The 21,519-nt window shown below is 40.4% G+C and overlaps 1 long non-coding RNA gene across 1 annotated transcript; it reads right to left on the reverse strand.

Annotated features, from left to right (window-relative positions):
- Positions 1 to 398: 398 nt before the first annotated feature.
- LOC144369826 (uncharacterized) lies at positions 399 to 2,548 on the reverse strand. The gene is made up of 3 exons (XR_013429613.1): positions 1,991 to 2,548; positions 1,464 to 1,730; positions 399 to 895 (listed from the first exon to the last, which is right to left on the reverse strand). It is a non-coding gene; the product is annotated as an uncharacterized LOC144369826 (long non-coding RNA).
- Positions 2,549 to 21,519: the final 18,971 nt, after the last annotated feature.

Genomic DNA, 21,519 nt, shown 5'->3' on the forward strand with positions numbered 1-21,519 from the left:
CAAGATGTTAATATATCCACATGTCACTTCACTCTATGGCCTTAATCATTTGTGTCATAATATCTAGTGAGTTAGCAGAGTTGACTTGTGGTTTCTGTCCATCAGTAACTTACTTATATACAAAAATAAGTGTGAATACATAGATAAACCTCATTAAACCAAGATAAATATCCTTTTAAATCATCTTCCTCTATAAATAAGGAAAATGTCTACAGGCTTTCCAATTCCACTCAAATGGAGGAAAGTTTGTTGGAAAGAGTGGCAGAGTAGAGACAGTCATCTAAGGACACTTCTTGCCACCAAGGGTGGTCTGATGATGTTGCCTTCCCATGGTCCACAGAAGACATAGTAGATGATGGAACAGCTTCTACACATTAAGGAAAACTATGAACCTGTGTTATATTTTCCCAGAGAGCAAATAACTCCTCAACCAAAGATCTGGAGCCAACACCCACCAGATTCTCCAGATCTGAGGCACTGCCCCACTCAGGAGGAGACTCCTATGTGTCCCTCCTCTCACTGCACTGCTGTGCTACCTACAGTGGCCTCCTCTACTCAGCAGCAGTCATTCCAGCACTACTGTGGAATGGGCAGTGCTCAAGGCTAAGGAAGGGCATTACTTCTGTGGAGAGATATCAGTGGCCAGGGGCTTGGGTGAAACTGGTGGGACACCTGTCCTAAGGCCCTACCAGACTGAGACAGCACCACCCAAAGGCCAGAGGACAGACTATTCCTCACCTTTCATGGTGTCTGTTGATTTCCTATACAACTTGATGGGCATGAAGATGATGATGACTGACGACTAAAATTAAGACAATGATGATCCCTAAGCTGGTCACTGAAACAGATGAGGTACGTGGAGACCCACTGGTAACTGGGACTGTTGATGTTGGTGCTAAAACAAACAAAAGAGCAAAATCCCTGTCAAAATTAAAAATATCCATTGTTCAGCACCTGTTTTCCCCATACAGTGCATTCAACTCATATATACTGACTCATCATGGGACAATTATTCTACCAGGTCCTGGGGGTACAGAGATGAACAGAGGTTGTGCTATGTCCTTATACAGCTCACATTACAACTGGAGGGGACAGCAAAAGTCCATCCAATTTGTTGTAACAAGAGAAGGCCTGGAAGTTTACAGAAATATATATATATATATATATATACCTGGGAACTAGTTGGCCGACCATTAATGACTGCATCATTGATTAATGGACAATGGGGGCTTCTGTAAAGAAGAGACCTTGGGAGGTGAGATGAGAAAGGAGGCTAGTGACAAATCCACATGGCTATCACTGATTGTCCAGTCAAGAAGCCGATGAAGAAGTCAGTCATTCAGCCCATCAAATTTTCCATTATATGCACATGCTCACACCCCACAGGGAAGTCATCAGACCTTTAAAGAGAATTCCCACATTTTTCCCATCCTGCTGAGTTTCATAGTAACTCAGCTCTCTACCTGGCATTTCCTCCAAGTGCTCTGAGAATTCCCCGAGCCACTGATTGCAATCTCCCATGGAGACCTTCCTTAAACGTTCTGTCAGTTCTTTCTCATTCTCCAACTTCTCCTTGATCCCTCTGGCTCTAGGATTAATCACTGTCCACTCCATGTGCATCACATTTAAGTAGAGAGATGGCTGTCCATCAATGCTGAAATTCCAGAATGAACCAATGTGATTTTTTCCTTCAAACTGACAAGACATCTTGGCCTGCAGGGTGAGATGACCTGCAATACACAACAAAACTATCATCTTTCACTCTTGATAGATTCATCACCTCCCAATAAGTTGAGCATTTCTCTGCACATTTAGAGGCCTTTATTCTTTTCTTCCAGATTTGCCCTTTCTTGCCCATTAAGCCCCACATCCCTCTAAGGCTGGGCCAATGTTAATCTCTTTTACACAAATACATCCAGAGCCTCCTCCACATGTACACTCCATCCCTTCCTCTCTCCTGTTTTATCTCTTCACCCCATTTCATACTTACCCATGGTCTTATTTTTTTTCCAAGTCCATGTCAAGCAGGATCATCCTGAGATCTTGCCTCAGTTCTCTCAGCATTTCGGTCAATTGTGTCCATGTTTTGGTGGCATTCACCTCCCTTCCCAGGTGACCCAAAGGTTTGATCTTATTGCTCTCACAGTCATACTGAAGGAAAGCAGTCTTATCCACTGAGCCCTGCACTTCACACCAGGACTCCCCAGGTCTGGACTGAGATTTGACAGTGAAGTTGAGGCAAAGAGAGTGGGTAACTGTGAGAGAAATATGGATGTGAGGTTCAGGACAGGGAGAAGAGGGCCATTAGTTCCCATCCTTTTGTGACTCTCAGACTCCCTCTGAAGGGCCAGGCTGGCAGATAGAGGACTCTTTATCCTAGACCCCCTTAATCTTCTAGATCCTTATTTTGGTGTCACATTTAACTGAGATTGTAGGATGCTCTTGTTCTATCAGGGACCCCTCACAGGCACAGTGTTACTAGGAGAAAATCTGAAAGCACTTTCAGTGACCTCTACTAACTTTTGGTTACAAAAAATACAAGATGGTATCTGTCCTCCTGAAACTTAAAACCTAGCTGAACAGTCAGTATTTCCAATAGAGAGAAAAAGGAGGCATCAGGGATCACAAGTCAATTCATCATGGTCTTGGTGTTCAGGCAGATCATCATGGAGTAGATACAGGAACATGGCAGCAGAAGGGAGCTGCCACACAGGAGCACAGAACCTAGTCTGGTGTCCTAGGCTGGTGCCCTATGAGCTGATCATCAGATTCCAGGGAACCTCTCTAGCCAAACCACACCCTTTCCCCATTCTTTAGAAGAGGTATCCACTTATCTGTGCCCAGCATGGAGCCCCAATCTCTTCTCTCTGTTCCCAACCAGTTCTTTTTTATTTTTTTATTTTATTTTTAGTTTAGATGGACACGAAACCTTTATTTTATTTATTTATGTAGTGCTGAGGATCAAACCCAGTACCTCACACATGCAAGGCAGGTGCTCTACCATTGAGCTACAAACCCAACCCCTAACCAGTTCTTGCTAACACTTATGACTCACAGTCTTCCAAGATTCTACTAGCAGCATAAGTAGCAAAAGAAGATAGCTACTGGAATATACTGGAGACTTTCTATTGAGAATAAGTCTCAGAGAAATGCGCAAAATTAGCCTCTAGGGTGTGGGCATGCCCCAAACCTACCATTGGAGGACTAAGGACCAGTCTATTGAAACTCAATGAAGAAAAAGGTTGTTTAAGGCATGTTTAGCAGGTAATGCAAAACAGAATTACTTATTAATAGAATTCTAAAAATTAGAAATGCAGATGTTAAAAAACAAAATTCACTGTGAATACCCAGTCTCTGTAGGGGAAGCAGAGCTTGCTGGAGGTTATATGAGTTTCTTCCTTCTACATACTGCTTCTTCTCTTTTCCCTGCCTCTTTTGCTATCTGCTTTCTTCCCATGTCTGTATTTTTTCCCAACCTCACTCTCCTCTGTCCCATTACCTCTAACCTTTCAAACCCGTCTTCTTAAAGACTGAGATCCATTTGCATTCAATACCCCACAATGAGAGATTCAGTCAATACAGACACGAGCCCTAGAGCCCCAGAATTACCTTTTTGGTTGAGAAATAGAGGCTGACAAAGATGATCACTTTCAGGTGGATAATGATGAAAATGAACACAAGTAATTTTTAAGAATGGTCTTTTGATGGGTGGTGCAAAGAATGAACTGCACCTTGCTGAAACAAAGGCAATGGATTATGAAGGCAGTCCCAGTAAGGCAATGGTGGCAGTTTTGAAAAATGTCTGTGCAGTAAATAATTTCCCTTGGAGACTTGAAAATTATACCATGTATGGTCTTGATATGAAGTGTGGTCCCTGGTCTATGCACACTGTGGAGGAAGATCCCAGGTCAGAAGCATAGAAGGATGTCAAGCTCTTTAGTGAATGTGAAAAGCAGTTGGACCCTAGAAGCAGTAGTAAGGTTCAACAGAAAGCAGTAAAACTTGTTGCTACTAAAGATGATGATTTTGTTGATGAAGAAACTAAATAAAAGCACTAGTGAGAAAACCTCTTTGTGACTCTCCAGCTAAAAATGCACAACAATGACATAAGAACAGGGAAGATGAAAAACCACTGACACCTAGATCAAGAGGTCAAGAATCCTCCAGAACACAGGGAAAAACTCCTGAAAAACCAAAGACCCACTTCTGCCAAAGCAAAAAAACAGAAATGAAAGAAAGTACAAAAGGGTCCTTCTCTTCCCAAAATGGAAGCCAAGTTCTTCAATTATGTGGAGAGATGTTTCTGGATGATTGATCTGGAGGCTATTCAAGATCTCTGGTATTGGAGGAAGTTTCTTTAAGAAAACAGTTTACCAGTTTGTCAAAAGTTTCTGTCTTAAATCTCTAGATACATATGATCTACTAAATTGAATCAGGAGGGCATAAAAAATTTGAATGTACCAATTTCAAACAATGATATTGAAGACACCATCAAAATGCTATCAACAAAGAAAAGCCTAGGACCAGATAGGCTCTCAGCCAAAATATACCAGAACTTCAAAGAAGAACTTACACCAAATTATTTCATGAAGTAAGAAAGAAGAGGGACCTTCCAAACTCATTCTATGAATCTAATATCATCTTGATACCAAAACCAGACAAAGACACTTCAAGGGAAGAAAATTTCAGATCAATATACCTGATGAACATAGATGCAAAAATTCTTAATAAAATAATTGCAAGTAGCATATCAAAACATATTAAAAAGATACTGCATCATGATCAAATGTGGTTAATTCTAGTGCTGCAAGGTTTTTTTCAACAGATGGAAATCAATAAATGTAATTCAATAGACCTAAAGACTAGAATCATATGATTCTGTGAGTACATGCAGAAAAAGCATTTGACAAAAATCAGCATCCATTTGTGCTCAAAACAGGATAAAAATAGGGATAATCAGAACATAGCTTACCATTGTAAAAACTATCCATGCTAAACCCAAGCCAACATCATTCTAAATGGGGAAAAAATGAAAGCATTCACTCTAAAAACTGAAACAATACAGGGATGCCCTCTTTTTCTTACTCCTATTTAACATAGTTCTTAAAACCCTAGCCAAAGCAATTAGACAAAAGAAAGAAATTAAAGGAACATAAATAGGAAAAGAAGAGCTCAAACTATTCCTATTTGCCAAGACATGATTCTCCATTTAGAAGACCCAAAACTCCACCAAAAAGCATCTAAAAGTCATAAATGAAATCAGCAAAGTAAGAGGGTTTAACATTAACACCCATAAATCAATTGCATTCCTACACACCAATGATGAATCAGCTGAAAGAGAATTTAGGAAAACTATTCCATTCACAATAACCTAAAAAAAAGAACAAACAAAAACTTGGGAATCAATCTAACAAAGAGGTAAAAGTCCTCCACAATGAAAACCATAGAATACTAAAGAAAGAAACTGAAGATGACCTTAGAAAATGGAAAAAAAATCTTTCATGTTCTTGGATAGGCAGAATTAATATTATCAAAACAGCCATGCTACCAAAAGTCCTATACAGATTTAATGCAAGTCCTATTAAAATTCCAATGACATTCTTCATAGATATAGAAGAAGCAGTCATGAAGTTCAGTTGGAAAAATAAGAGGCCCAGAATAGCCAAAGCAATCCTTAGTGAGAAATGTGAAGCAGGAGGCATCACAATAGCAGACCTTGTATTGTACTACAAAGCTGTAGTAATGAAAACAGCATGGTATTGGCATAAAAACATTTATGAAGAACAGTCCAGTATTAAGGGAATATATAGAACAGAATAGAAGAGACAAACAAATAGAAGAGACAAACCCACATATATACAGTTATCTCATACAAGATAGAGGCATCATGAACATAAATTAGAGAAAAGACAGCCTCTTCAACAAATGGTGCTGGGAAAACTAGAAATCCATACATAGCAGAATGAAATTGACCCCCTATCTCTCACTTTGCACAAAACGCAACTCAAAGTGATCAAGGACCTTGATAGTAGAGCAGAGACTCTGTGCCTAGTAGAAAAAAATATAGGCCCATCTCTCATCATGTCAGCTTAGGAACCAAATTCTTCAAGAAGACTCCTAAAGCACAAGAAATAAAATCAAGAATCAATAAATGGGATGGCATTAAACTAAAAAGCCTTTTCTCAGCAAAGGCAACAATTAAGAACATGAAGAGAGAGTTTATAGAATGGGAGAAAATATTTGCAACTTGTACCTCAGAGGATCATATTCCAGGATATACAAAGAACTCAAAAAACTTAAAAAACAAAATCTATAAATGGGCAAAGGAAATGAACAGGCACTTCACAGAAGAAGAAATCCAAATGGTCAAAAACTATATGACAACATCTCTAGCAATTAGAGAAGTGTAAATTAAAACTAAACTTAAAACAAAAAAGATGTCCAGTGTTCCATTTAGGATTTTGGAATTCATCACATCAATAGACTTAAAAAATAGAATCAGGAAAAGGCCAGGAAATATATTCTTTCTTAGAGTTTTCTGAAGGAATACAGCCTTACAAAGAAATGATTATTGATTATAACCCTGTGAGAGTTTGGTGTTTACATCTTCAGAACAATGAAAGAATATATATATGTAATTTATTACAGTAGCAATCAAAATCTGGCACAGTGTGTTTAAATAGGTCACAGAATGAGGGGAGGGGAAAAACTCAGGTTGAGAAGGTTCAGGACTGTTCCAGCAGGTGGAGGTATTACAATTTTAAATAGATACCTTTACAAACAAAATGGTTAAAGGGGGATATATATATATATATATATATATATATATATATATATATATATATATATATATATATATATATATATATATATATATATATATATTATATGACAATTTTAAAAATTAAATAAAGAATAAATGAATAAAGGATTCAAAAGGGGGAGGCATAGAAGGGTGTGTCACCTGAGAACTAGATGTGAGAATGACACAAGTAGATTCCTCAGGGAAGAACAGTCCAGTCTGAAAGGATGGCAGTGCAAAGGCTCTTAGGCTAGAGAATTCTGCAATATGCTGAAGACCAGCGAGTAAGCACTGGGGTAGGGACTAAGTGAGCAGGGGACAGAGTAGGGAATGGTTGGCCTGACTATAGAGATACCTAGGCCTTTGGTTTTTACTCTGATAATATTCAAGTGACAAATACAAGGGCTATGTGCCTTGTTCAAGTTTCTTCATCTATTTGGTGAGACAATTCAGCAGAAGGATTATTATAGCCTGAATATTTGAGTTGTCCTCAAATTTATATGTTGAAACCTAATCAACAATGTGTATTAGGGATTTAGGATAAAGAGAGAGAAATATGGAATCTTAAGGGAAACACCCTCAAGCCACTGAAGTGCAGAATCATGCCACCGAGATGCAGAAGACACAGTTGCAAACCTTGGCCCGTGCCCTTGTAAAATGAGGGAAATACACAAGTGCAGAAAAACTTGGGAGAAATTTTGCAGCCCCACCCTGGATCCACCTCCACTCCAGCTTCTAGTACAGCTCATCTCTAAATATTGGGCCCCCAGCCCAAGTCAGGGCTGCTCCTCACTCAAGTCAGCTGCGTTCTCCCTTGGATGTGTATCTACTTTCCTAAATAAAGCCCAGTCTATATCTTTGTCTGGCTCATGCTGAAATTCTTCTCTGATGCATATGCCAAGGACTCAGCTAGTCCTGAGCTGAGTCAGCCTGCTTCATGGAATCCTCAGACCCCTTCTCCAGAAATTTCTTCTCCTGTGACAAAGTCATTGGTTGTTGGGAGTGGTGACTGAAGTATGAGTCTTGAACTGTCCTGTGACAGAGATGATGCCTCTCTTGGGAACTCTCAGGGAGAAGGTGCTATTGAGATAGCCCAGTTGCTGTGATGACACCCTGCTCAATAGGAGGTTGTTAGCCACAGAGTTATCCAGTTCTTGATCTTGAGGTTCAGATGCCAGCTGTTCAAGGGTAGAAAGTTATGGGTGCAAGCTAATTATCATAATTGGGCTGCTTATAGCTATGATCTTGATTCTGCTTGCTTTAAAGAAACTTTCTCACAAAACCCTTTTAATGATAAAACATATAATAAATGTGCTGAGCTGACTCATGGTCACTGCACTCCACCAGAGTGTAATATCTACCAGGTCCAAGCTTTTTCTCTCCCTCTGTGTCTGTCTTTTTTTTATGGTGCTAAGTATGAAATCCAGGACCTGTGCATGCATCTATTTGTCTTTTCTAATCCCCTATTGCCCCTCATCTGGTTTCCTGAATTAACTGCAGTGCAGGTCGCAGCATTAGGCCATGAAGATGGAGTCCCTTAAGAATAAAATTAGTTTGCTTTTAAACGAGAAGGTAGGGGTTGGGGTTGTGGCTCAGTGGTAAAATGCTTGCCTTGCACATGTGAAGCACTGGGTTTGATCCTCAGCACCACATAAAAATAAATAATTAAATTAAAATTATTATATCCATCTATAAGTAAAATATATATATATATATATATATATATAAAGACAAAGTTGCTGTAGGAATTCCCCTTGCCCACTTTTGCCAAGAATGAGTTCTGTGTAGTCAAATAATGATGAGACCTATGAATGGGGCAACTCCAGAGTGCACCAAGGCCAGAGTGCACCTTCTGGGCTGGGATGCTAGTTTTCCTAGAACATTGTGCACTCACTCCATTTCCAGGCCATTTCCAAGATGGGTGTGGGGAATGGGAATGAGTCATGTTAACATGCCATAAATCTCATTGTTCTTATTGAAATTTGGCCATTTTTCTTGAATAAATTCTCCTCACGTTGGTGTAAGTTTTGATTGATTTTCAGAGGCCTGACAAAGCTGATTGTTGAAAACATTTGTACTTGTTATCAAAAGTTCTATGAGGAACAGATTTTTAGGCATCCTCACTATACCATTACACAAGGCCTGGACTTAGACCAGGATAAAAAGCTTCTGCACATCAAAGGAAACAATTTTCAGTGTGAAGAGACACTGTACTGAATGGAAGAAGATGTGTGTAAATGGCACATCTGATGAGAGGTTAACATCCAGACTACATAAGGAACTAAAAAAAATAACAACCCAACAACCTGATTAAAAAATGGAGAAAAATCTGAGCAGACATTTCTCAGAAGAGACACACAAATAGCCAACAGGCATATGCAAAAGTACTCAGTACTAAAAATTGTCTTTGAAATGCAGATCATAACTACAATGAGATATCATTTCCCTCCACTAAGAATGGTCATTATTAATACACAAAAGATAATAAGTGCTGGCTTGGAACCCTTATATACTATTGGTGGGAATGTCAATTCATAGAGCCACTAGGAAAAGCAGTATGGAGTGTCCTCAAAAATTAAGAAATAACACCAGGATATGATCCAGGAATTCCTCTACTGGGTATTAGCCAAAGGAAATAAATATAGTCTATCAAAGACACCTGCACTCCCATGTTTATTGTAGCACTATTCACAAAGGCCAAAGACACCTGCACTCCCATGTTTATTGTAGCACTATTCACAAAGGACAAAGAACAGAAACAATCTACTGATGAACAGATAATGACCATGTGATACAAAACACACACTGGAAAACTATTCATCCATAAAATGGACAAAATCCTGTTATCTTCAACACAATTGATGGAAATAGAGATCATTATGTTAAGGAAGTAAGTCAGGCACAGGAAGACTAGTACCATATGATCTCATTTGAAGATAGAATCCGAAAAAGTTGATCCCAAAAGTTGAGAATTGAGAATGGTTCCAGAGGCTGTATATGGTAATTGAAAAAGGAGGGCTGGGAAAATGTTGACTGAGGGGTCCTAAGTTACAGTTACAGTTATGTAGGAGTAAGAAGTTCTGGTGTGCTATGGCACAGTGGGGTGAGTATAGACAACAACAAAGTCCTGTGTATCTCAAGTAGCTAAAAGAAAGGATTTTGAAAATTTTCACCATAAAGAAATTATAAATGCTTGTAGCAACAGACACATTTAACATGATTTAAATCTCACACAGTATTAAAACTTCACATGGCACCTCCTTTAATATATATAACTTTATGTTTATATGTAGCAATTAAAAATAAAACAAAATGAAAAACCTGGCAAGAAGGGCACCAACATTGTCTAGGAGGTCACTGATGATGACTGGTAAGGGCCAAAGTGCTTGCTGGGTGACAACCAGCAACTATTTGGGGAAGACAACCTGGGAATGGGCACCAACATTGGAGACACTCTATCTAGGGTCAGATGACTAGGACAGTGGGCAAATCTAGTGCCCCATCCATTTTCATGTTGTCTTTAGTTCCTCTCACAGTAAAGCAGAATTGAGTATTTGATATAGGGACAGGTATAGTGTGTTCTGCAGAGTTGAAAGTGCTTACTGTCTGCCTTTACTGTCTGCAACTTGTGCCTACTTTATACCACTATAAGATGTTGGCTCCCCAAGAGGTAGACTACATAGGCTTAGGATCCAAGGTCAGGAGTCTATAGATGCTCCCACAACAGAAACGTATAGATAGCACCTTTGCTGTTAGACAGTTGACAATGGTGGGAACATGATGTCAAGAGAATAATTTAATAATAATTATAAAATGTCCCACTGTGCTGACCCCCATATGCTTTCTTTGCTAAAAAGCAATTTATCTAACTCTGCTGGACAGGATATGTCACATTCCTCAGCAAAGTACCTGTTATCTGGAAGAAATTTAGGCAGAAAATAATGTTGATAAGAGGAACCCAAGTTACTTTGAAGGGAGAGCTATGTGAAGGGTGTTTCACAGAACAGATTTTGGAATATAAAGATAATTCCTTCTAACCATAAAACCTATAAAAATCATTAAAATTCCATTTAGAACCAGTCAGCATGGGCCAAGGAGAGAGAGTTGTCATGGCAAAGCTAACTTGAAATCTGATGTCACCCTGATGTCAGTCAAAAGTCAAGAGGTGGGCTGGGGTTGTGACTCAGAGGTAGAGTGCTTGCCTAGCATATGCAGAGCCCTGGGTTCGATTCTCAGCACCACATAAAAATAAATAAAATAAAGGTATTGTGTCCCACTACACCTAAAGTGTGTGTGTGTGTGTGTGTGTGTGTGTATATATATATATATATATATATATATATATATATATATATATATATATGCCAAGAGATGGGCCTGGGCAGGAAACTTTCCTGGGATCCCCAATACAACTGGAACACAGGAGAGGCAGGTTGTCTCTTTCCTCTCTGAGAGAACCCACTCTCTCCCTTGAGAGTGCTGCCTTTTCCTTTTCCTATCTCTTCAATAAACTCATTTTTGTTATTCTGGCAAAATGTCTGAAATCTTTAGGACTTGATCAAAAGAATTGGGGTTTGAAGAGGTCTTTGCACTATCTGTTTCTTAGATGACCCCAGCTCTATACCATTACCAAGGTCATACTTGGAAAAATGGGGCCCCCTCCTCTTGTGTTAGGATCTGTGGGTGAGGTGGGGATGTTTGCAGGGTATGTCCTCAGGCATGGGTATATGGTGCCAGGTGGTCCTGGTGGAGGTTAGGGTCTCCTAGGTGGATGGGAAGGTAGGGAGGCCCTGGATGGGGCATGGCTAGATGAGAAAAGCTGTGAAGGGAGGTGAGCTGGGTGGTGGCTCACTGAATCACAGAAAAGTGATTGTGGCTGGTGGCAGTTGAGGCTCTGTGGGCGCATGTGCTGAGATCCCCAGGCAAAGTGTGGTGGGAAGTTCAAGGGTGAAGAGCCTTGGGATGAGAGTCTGTAGAGCAGAGACGGGCCTAGGGATATCTGTTGTCCTAATCTTGTGGGGTCACGCCTCTGTGCACCTGGCCCTGGTGGCTGTGGCTCAGGCATGCTTTGGGGAGACAGCGGTAAGGCTGGGAGACATCACCAGGGATTGCCAGCTTGCATTCTCCTTTCCTCTTGCCCCTCCCATCTCCTGCCCTTACTTTTTTCTTTCCAGCTCCTCTCAATGGCCTGAGGATGAGAACCAGACAAGATAAAACTTAAGGGGTGGCAGAAAGTCATGTGACAGGCATCACGTATGTACACCTGATGGCAGGACTGAGCCTGGGTCCCCTCCTCAGGCCCCTCCACCGCCCCCGCAGGCTCAGTCCCACCTGGTCCAAGTCCTCTTCAGTTGAACTCACCGGTCCGCGCCGGCCAGAAACACTCGGGCAGTAGAAGCAGAGCTAGGGTGACAGAAAAGAGCAGCCAGGTGAGGGTATTCAGAGCCATGTGTGGATTACACTGGAGCGCGAGGGGGTGCCTGTGTGTGCCGGCTGCTTTTTAAAAGATCCGCGGGCGCGGGAGCAGAGAGCGGAGCTGGGCGTGGAGACTTCTATACATTGGGCTAAGACCGGTTTGGAGGCAGGAGGCAGGAGTCAGGACGAGGCGGGAAGCTGGATGCTAGGCGGGTGGCCCATAGCACAGACCTTCTGTGGGCGCAGCTTGAAGAGGGGTGCCGGGCAGTCCCGAGGAGCTGGGGCCAGGGGGCGGGGCTGGGGCCCTGGAGTGGGGCTCTGGGATCCACCCGGAGCAGGGGGGAGCGGGATTCGGGGCGGAGTGGGGAGCGGGGAGCAGGGAATTTGTGCATGCTGGTAAGGGTGAGCAGGGGGTGCTGGGAATTTCTGGGTGCGGGGGAGGCGCGGGGGTGTGGGCCGGGCTAGGCACTGTGGTGGGCGTGCATCCTGGAGACTTTCTAGGCCTCCGCTTTAGTACTTTACTGAAATTTCTCTTTTCCTCTTGCCCGAGACTTTTCACTGAAGGGAGTGAGGCTGCTTTCCCTTGATTTCTGCATCATCGTTTCTAGTCTCCGCCCTTTTCTTTTCCATAAAAATGGTTTGATCAAAGTAGAATCACACCATTCGTGCCTTCATACATCTTCATGTACTTCATCATCATTCTAAGTACATGTATGAAGACACGAATGGTGTGATTCTACTTTGCATACAACCAGAGATATGAAAAAAGTGCTCTATATGTGTAGTATGAATTGTAATGCATTCTGCTGTCACATATAACAAAATAAAAATAAATAAACTAAAAAAATTTTTTAAATGGTTTTATCAAAAACATGTTTTGCAAGTCTTTTCGTCCCAAACAAGTTGTGCTGTTTTTTCTTTCTTTTTTTTTTCTTACATGTGTGTTTAAAAAAGCACAGCAGTTTTTTGTCTAGTGGTAACGTCCTGTCAGGCAGCTGTTGCTGTACTTGGTGGGGAGGTGGGTGAGGAGCAGGCGCCCACTCAGATCCTGGGACCTGGCCCAGGGAAGCTAGGGCAGAGAAGTGGGCCCAGCTTAGTCATGTCCAGCACACTCTGCTTTTCTTTGCTACCAAAGCAAGCGACACCTTTAAGCTTCTGAGCTGGGATCATGTTCTTGTTCTAATTTGACAATAAACTAGGTTGATTGTCGGACACTGCAGAATCAGGGGAGTTGATAACTAATACTAGTGGCTTTTCAAATACATTTATTTTTTGACATCAGACAGGAAAACTTGGAATGAGTTTGGGAACACTTCTCGTTAGGGAAAGGTGAGCTGTGTCTAGTATTAATGTTTATTTTCAAAGCAAATATGGAGCCCATATACGTTCAGCTGTTCTCAGTATATATCTTAAAATATTACATCTTAAAGATCCTCCCAGACTAGCTCATTTTATAAGGACTTTTATTTTTCCTTCTGCATGGCAATCTATGGACTGTCCATCAGATTTATATGCAGCCAGCTCTTTGATGAAGATGAAGATGGTCTCCCATTAGTTACTTTAGCAAAAAGAGAACATTGCAATAATCATACATGTTTAAACCTGTATACAATTTCCTAGAATAAAATGCTGTGCAAATTGATCCAATTTAAAAGTGCATCATTTCATCGAGGGCAACTTTTTTGTAAAAACTTGTAATTGTTAAGACCCAGCGTTGACAAGGGAAGTGAAATTGTTACTATGGTAGGAATGCAAAGCGGTCCAATTTTTCTCAACAAGAATGTGACAGTATTCATAGTGAGCCTAAAATTAACAAAATTTCCAGTGGAGAATAGATTCCCATGTGTTGAAATTGAGTTAAGACTCCCTGGGAGGATAACAAATAATCCCATAAATTTTTTTATCTTGAGTGTGTGGCTAAGGCCAGAGGGTGCAGGCTTGCATGAGAGATAAATTTATGTAGTCTATAGGTATATTTTATTCTATTTAAAATTTTTTTGGGAGCTGAGGATGTGGCTCAAGTGGTAGGCTCTCATCTGGCATGCTTGAGGCACTGGGTTCGAGCCTCAGCATCACATAAAAATAAAATAAAGATATTGTGTCCACCTAGAGCTAAAAAATAAGTATTTAAAAACATTTTTAGTTGTATATGGATTCAATGCCTTTGTTTTTATGTGGTCCTAGGATTGAATCCAGTGCCTCACACTTGCAAGGAAAGTGCTCTACCACTGAGCTACAATTCCAGCCCTATGGGCTATATTTTAATTGATTGGGAAATGTGAAAATATATATATATATATATATATATATATATATATATATATATATATATATATATATATATATATATATATATTGGGGAGGTAACAAGGATTGAACCCAGGGGCACTTAAACAAGTGAGCCACATCCCCAGCCCTTTTTATATTTTATTTAGAGACAGGGTCTCAGTAAGTTGCTTACTTAGGGCCTCAGCCTCCTGAGCTGCTACAGGCATGAGCCACCATACTGAGCTCTGTTTTATTTTTAATTGGCTGAAACTTAAATTTTTATTATTTTAAAAAATGGACAGATAATATTGTGTATATTTGTCATGTACACTATAAAGCTTGAAGTATGTATACTTATTCCATTCTTCCTAGTTAACTTTGTCCTGTGAGGTTTTCCAAGAGGCATCCTATTCAGAAAGTCCCATCAGACTATCTGGATTGGTCTCTCTGAAGAACCTGTTGGACCACTAGTTACCACTATATGACCAGGATTGCCACAACTGCCCGGCCAGGTCAGAATTTTGCAGTGTGCCCTGGGCCAGAGCATAGGGCATCCACCAATATCTACACATCTTTTGCTGTGAGTTCTCTCTCTCTTCTGTCTTTGTTTATAGATGATACAGTTGATCCAGTTTTGAAAGGTTTCTCAATGTTTTTAGTGGGGAGAGACAGGGGCCTGCCTCTTGTGAAGGGCTCCAGAATGGTGGTGAAGCTGAATGTCCACCTCCACCTCACATTTTCCACTGTAGAAACCCTGGTGTGTAGGGGATGGGCCATGTGTGGTTTCATTCCAGCTGGGGAAGGGAGAACTTGGGAAAAAAATGGTCTCTCTTACCACTTGAACCTTGCTTTTCTGGATTTAAATGTTTGTCTCCGGTCACTCTTGTCTGTGGATATTTGTGGGGTGAATTTTTATGGGAGGGGCAGGATGAGGCTGAAGCACTCCTACATGGCTATCTTCCTAATGTCACTCACACTAATTATCTTTGGGTTGTTAATGTACATGTAAGTTAATTTTGTTATTTATGTATTCTTACTTTTCAAATGGTGTGTGATCAGTATGAATCAATTTTACAGTCAGAAATTAAAATAATTGGTTATAAACCTCCCTTCAATGTCTGGTCCTTTCCATGTTTTTCTGATCACCATCCCTTGCTTCAGACTGGGTGCCATTCTTGTATTGCCATTCATGTTTGGTAGCTTCAAGTACTGAATGATTTTCTGCCTAACTTTAACAGAGACAAGAATTCTAGTGTTCAGCTAAGTGGAGTGAATCTTGGACGTAGAGGAAGAGAATAGACCTGGAAACAGGAAAATGGGAGTGCTGGGTGTGGGCAGAGAGCCAGGATAAAGACAGTCCTCAGTGTTCTCAGTGAGTTCTAATTTCCCGTTCAAGTAAGTTCCATTCCTGGGCTATGATGAATGTGCACACAGTAAGACTGAACAGTATTCATGTTTCAGACAAACTTGAATAGTGGACTAACCTTATGGAAAATATTAGGTAATACCATTTTCATAGTTTTACTTTTTAAAATTATTTTATTTTTATGTGATGCTAAGTATGAAAACCGGTGCCTTGCACATGCTAGGCAAGTGCTCTGCCACCAAATTACAGCACCATTCTGTGGTTTTACATTTTTTAAAATAAGTTTTTATAGTTGTAGATGGACACAATACCTTTATCTTATTTAGTATTATGTGGTGCTAAATGTCAAACCCAGTGCCTTTCACATATAAGGAAGTACTGTTAGTTGCAGAGCAGGCTGAACAAATTTTAGCTATGGGGCAGGCTGAACACTCAGCGCTCACCTGTCTGGTTCCCACCCTTCATTAGCCCTTCCTTTTGGGATGATTATTTTGCACCTTTTCCCTTTACTTCCTCTTGTTGTTTTTTAATTTGAAACCCACACCTAGCCCATGCCCAATCTGCTTGAAGGCAGAAGATGACACCCTTATCAACTACAGTGTGACCCAATCACTGTACACCAACAAGGCAGCTAGCACAGTAAAGAGTTATTAAAAACCTTCTCCTGCTGGGCCCTCTCTCTCTCCTCTTTTTCTCCGAGTCAATCAGACACTGCTGCAATAAAGATCCCTTGATTGCTCCGAGTGTAGTGATTACTTTTCTTTCACCATGAATAGGTATAAACCTGTCTAAGAGAAAGACAGTTTACTGCAACACAGTCTTACCTTTGAATGGTTTTTCTGGATTATTATACAATTCAGAAGTTGAAGTAGGCCTATCAGGAGTAAAGTATATGAAGGATCCCGTATGGGCAGGCACTTAAGAAGATCAGGGTTCTCAACCATCAGGAACTAAGCAGAAGGTGCCAAAGGTGTTGCTGCTGGTGTGCAAGGATAGCAAGACACCAGAGGAAAGGGTCAAAAGATTTCAGTCTTTAAACCCAGAGCTGGAACTCCTAGCACTGTTCCTCATCCTGGCCCCTGTCAGCTGCAAGTCATCTCACTGTGGGTCATGGACACCAGCCCTAAACCTGGGGGAAAATCACAGAAAACTGCCTGGGCTCTAGAACAATAGCCAAAGAAAGCCTGGACTCTGTCCTGCCTTTCTGCCCCTTTTGTTCTGGTGTGTGTGGGGGGTGGAGGTCGCTGGCTACAAAGGATGTGATAGTAGGTCCCAGCTCTGTCAGTTTATGACTTGGGGACAGGAATAGTCTCCACTGTTAAGATCTGACAGGACACTCCATTTGGCCAGGGCAAATTCATCACTGGGACAAAGCAGTGTTCTTGCTACAACACTATCCCATAAACTAAAAGCCTGGGGAGTCTGGCAGGACAAATAACTGCACCCAGAAAAGAAAAAGACAGAAACTAAGGACAACCTGTGTTTCATAGGCAGCCTCTGCAAAGGGATCTTCAAGAATTCCTAGAGAGAAAAATGGAAAGGGCTTCTTTCATTGCATATCAGTCTGCTAGTATAAGAAAAGGCCCAAATGGAGCCTCTGGGTACAAGTGACAGTGGGGAACTCACTTAAAGTTGATGGCATTGTGATAGTGTTCATGGAGACAGGTCAGGCTCAAAAATGTCATTGAAAGCAACATAGGAGAAAAAGATTAAATCATAATTATTGTATATGTTGGATTGTCCAACCCTCTCCTGGGATGAAATTTGTTATGTAAATTAAATGCACAGATAACATTCATAAGGATTGTTTCAGAATATGAATTTTAAAAAGGTTCCCAAAATAGTAAATATAAAAGAAAATTACAGGTATAGAAATACATTTTTTAGTATGGAAAATTAGAAGGTAAGAGAAATGTTTCTGAATGAGAAAATATTTTGTCTGGTAAAGTAATATTCTTGTGCTAACGTCCCAGATTAAAGGTGACAAAACTAAGGATGTAAAGTTGTGAATGTCTAAGTAAGTTACAGAAAGTTTGGGGAAGGGGAAGGTGTGTGTTTGTTTAATTTGGCTATAATTTATCTATCAAGATAATTTTATTCTATTTGTTGGGCTTGTGGAAACTAAGTCTTAAAGTAATTAAGGTTTGTATCTTTTTGAAAGTCTGAAATAATTACTTTGTAACTTGTTAATCAAACAACTGTTACTTAAACCTACCAATATAGATGTCACCCTAAGTATATGTGACTAGGTATAATGTATTCATTATACCTAGTCACATATACTGAGAACTATGGCTATCTAAGCCTTGTATAAGTATTATGTAAAAATTTATAAAATGAGGGGCTGAGGTTGTAGCTTAGCAGTAGAACAGAGACCCTGGGTTCTTTCCTGAGCACCACATAAAAACAAAGAAACAAATAAATAAACAAACAAAATAAAGGTATTGTGTCTACTTACAACTGAAAAATATTTTTTAAAAGTTTATAAAACGAAAGTATATGCAAGTTTACTGGCAAGATAAACACTAAGTGCTCTCTTTTATACATTGTATCTGACATTGAAGGACCATGCTCTCAATTGAAGACCTGTCTTATATATGTTTGCTTTGAGTAAGTCAATTTCTTATCATTAACCCTGTTTCCTAAATGTATAAGAAACTTAAGGCTATTGATTTTGTTAATCCATAGAGACCTGTGATTACTGTTACTATACACTCTGGATTCTAAATTGCACTTTAAAGTTAAACTTAGTTGAATGCAAAGCTTTGCAAAGTTAGTGTTCTCCAAACTAAAATTATGTGTAGCAAAATCTCTTATTTGTATAAAAATAACAAATTTGGTTGGTATTTATTCATGTAATTTGAGGTTTTATAGCTGTATCAAGTAACATTTTGAATAAGTTATATATATATAATTTGGTGTTAATCTTCACATTGGAATTGGAATTTAAATACATTTTTGGAAGCTAATAATGAGAGTCTGATCTGTTTAAAGGTGAAATTGTAAAACAGGGATGCATTTTGCTGCTTTTTTCACAAAAAGAAAGTTAAAATTTCTCTTAGTCTTTGTTTAATTTATGTTTCAGATGTAATGTTGTATTGTGTTTTTTTGTCAGGATCCCCATCTTACCTGAAATAAGAGTCTGCATCCCACCTTACTACATGTTAGAATGACTGCAAAATAGGCTAGACTTGAGATCATTTAGAGTTGTGATAGGTGGGATTATCTAGAGTTTGATGATAGCTCCAGTCTGGTGGGGGCCAGACTGGTTGGCTGGGCAAGTTGATAGCAAGATGCTCTCACACCCTCTTACAACCTTCTGACCAGCTCCATCTGTCGCTGGACACTTCAGGACTAGTGGTGCTGGGAAACTTGGCTCTCTTCAGCATTTCCAACCAATGCTTCCCCCAGGCAAAATGCCCCTAGTCTGTGAAGTTTCACAGGATTGCCTGGACATGAATGACCCATGCAGACCCACTCACTATCTGACAGATAAGGATGTAAGATACCCCAGGCTCAGCCATGTTGCAGTCCCAGAATCTGAACACCATTTCACCTTGCAGAAAGACCATGAGGGATGTGCTCAAAGGAGGGACCCTGCAAAGAATTGGCAAGATGGTGGCCACCAGCACTCCCAGCAGGAGGACCTTAGGGCAGCCAAACACTAGGCACCCTGGCATAGGACATCTAGGTCTTGGCTGGTGTCCCCAGACAGAGTTGGCTGCACCACGAGGTGAGGTGGTGGTGGCAGCAAACCTGCAAGCATCCTGCCCCCCATCCCCCAGGCACTGGCCAGTGTCTCAAGATGGAGATGGCTATGTGCAATCAAATCTGCAGGCAACTTGGCAATGGACCTCTGGGTGCGGGTGGAAGCAGCAGGACTAGTAATTGAAAGTGAGGTCAGGTTGAGGTTTTTGCGGTTAAAACAACAACAACAAAAAATCACTATCAAGGGTGAAGTTCACTGGGGTAAAATTTCATACCTTAAGCACAAGAACATTTGTTTTGAGCCAGCAAAATGTTTGAGATTGCAATCTAGACTACCTGTTAAGAGTGATCCTTACATTCTACTTATATGAACCAATTTAGCAGAATCACTGGTTTTTGTTTTGTTTTGTTTTGTTTTTACTCTACAATATGAAGGAAATATAAAATATCATTCATTCTCTACCAAGACTTTTTGGTCAGAGTTCTGCAGGGAATCAGAACCAAAAGACTTATTGTAGAAATTGGCTTATGAGTTATGGAGCCAAGAAATTTTAGTGTTTGTCTGCAGGCAGGAGAATCAAGAAAGCAAGGGGTATAATTTGGTTTGAACCAAAGACCTGGGACTGAGGGCTGATAGTTTAAGTCCTGATCTGAGTCATGGAGACTGAGAAATAGTGAAGGTTTTTCATATCCCAGAACCAGGAAAGATGGACATCTCAGATCATGCAGAGGAATTTGCCCTTACTATGACTTTTGGTTTTGATGAGCCCCTAAAAGGACTGGATGATGCCTGCTTTTACTAAGAAGGGAGACTTTGCTCAGTCTACTGCTTTGAGAGCAAATCTTTGCCAGAATCACTGTCAGAACACCACCCAGAAATAATGTTTTACCAGCTATCAGGGTATTCCTTAGGCAGTGTGTTGACATATAAAATTAACCACCACATTCATTGCATTAAAAAAATTGTCAATTCATTAAAAATTGTTTAAAAAACAGAGATGTTTATTTAAGTACAACAAAACATATAAAGAGAGTCCCTGAAGTTAAAAATAAAGTCTGCCATGGTATTTTACAAACAATATTGCTTGCACCATCAAGGTTGTTAGCTTTCCATCACTGTGAGGAAACTACTGAAGACAGTAAACTAAAGGAGGAAATATTAGTTTCTGCCTCACTGTTTCAGAAATTTTAGTCCAAGTTTGGTTGACTGTATTGCTTTAGGGTCTGAGGCAGGGAAGAATATCCTAGCAGTAGGATCTGTGGCAAAAGAGACTGCTCCCTTTATGGTAGCAATGGTAAATAATTTATTCTTTTTGAAAGTAGATACGAGGGGGGGAAGAGAGACAGAGAAGAGAGGAAAGAGAGGGAGGGAAGGGCCTGGGACACAAAGAGCCCTTCAGAGAGTGACCCAGCTCCTGTCCTCATAAAGTTTTCCTCACTTCTCAATAGCACCATAGTCAATACATGGATCTTTGGGGGACACCCCAGTTCTAAACGATAACAAAGGTCAACTCAAGGTGTGGAGAAATATTTGGTTACACAAACCAAGATGGAAACTGTTGAGATTTCTTGTTCCAATAGCCAGAGGCTAAGTGTATATTTCCACAGGTTAGCGAAGGACATGGCTTATCACATTAACGAAAAGTGCAGAATTGAACTATCACAAAACACAATAAAAAAGCTCAAAGTTGGCTTTTCTGCCCGCGGATGCAGCATAGAAAGCATCGTTAAAGTCTCTTTTCCTGCTGCCATCATGTCTAAATCAGTGTCCCCTAAAGAGCCCGAACAGCTGTGGAATCTATTCATTGGAGGGCTGAGCTTTGAAACAACTGATGAAAGTCTTAGAAGCCATTTTGAGCAATGGGGAGCACTCACGGACTGTGTGATTGTGAGACACCCAAACACCAAGCGCTCTAGAGGCTTTGGGTTTGTCACTTGTGCCCCTGTGGAGGAAGTGGAT

The sequence above is a fragment of the Ictidomys tridecemlineatus genome, chromosome 2 (genome assembly GCF_052094955.1).
Source record: "Ictidomys tridecemlineatus isolate mIctTri1 chromosome 2, mIctTri1.hap1, whole genome shotgun sequence".
Lineage (NCBI taxonomy): Eukaryota > Metazoa > Chordata > Mammalia > Rodentia > Sciuridae > Ictidomys > Ictidomys tridecemlineatus.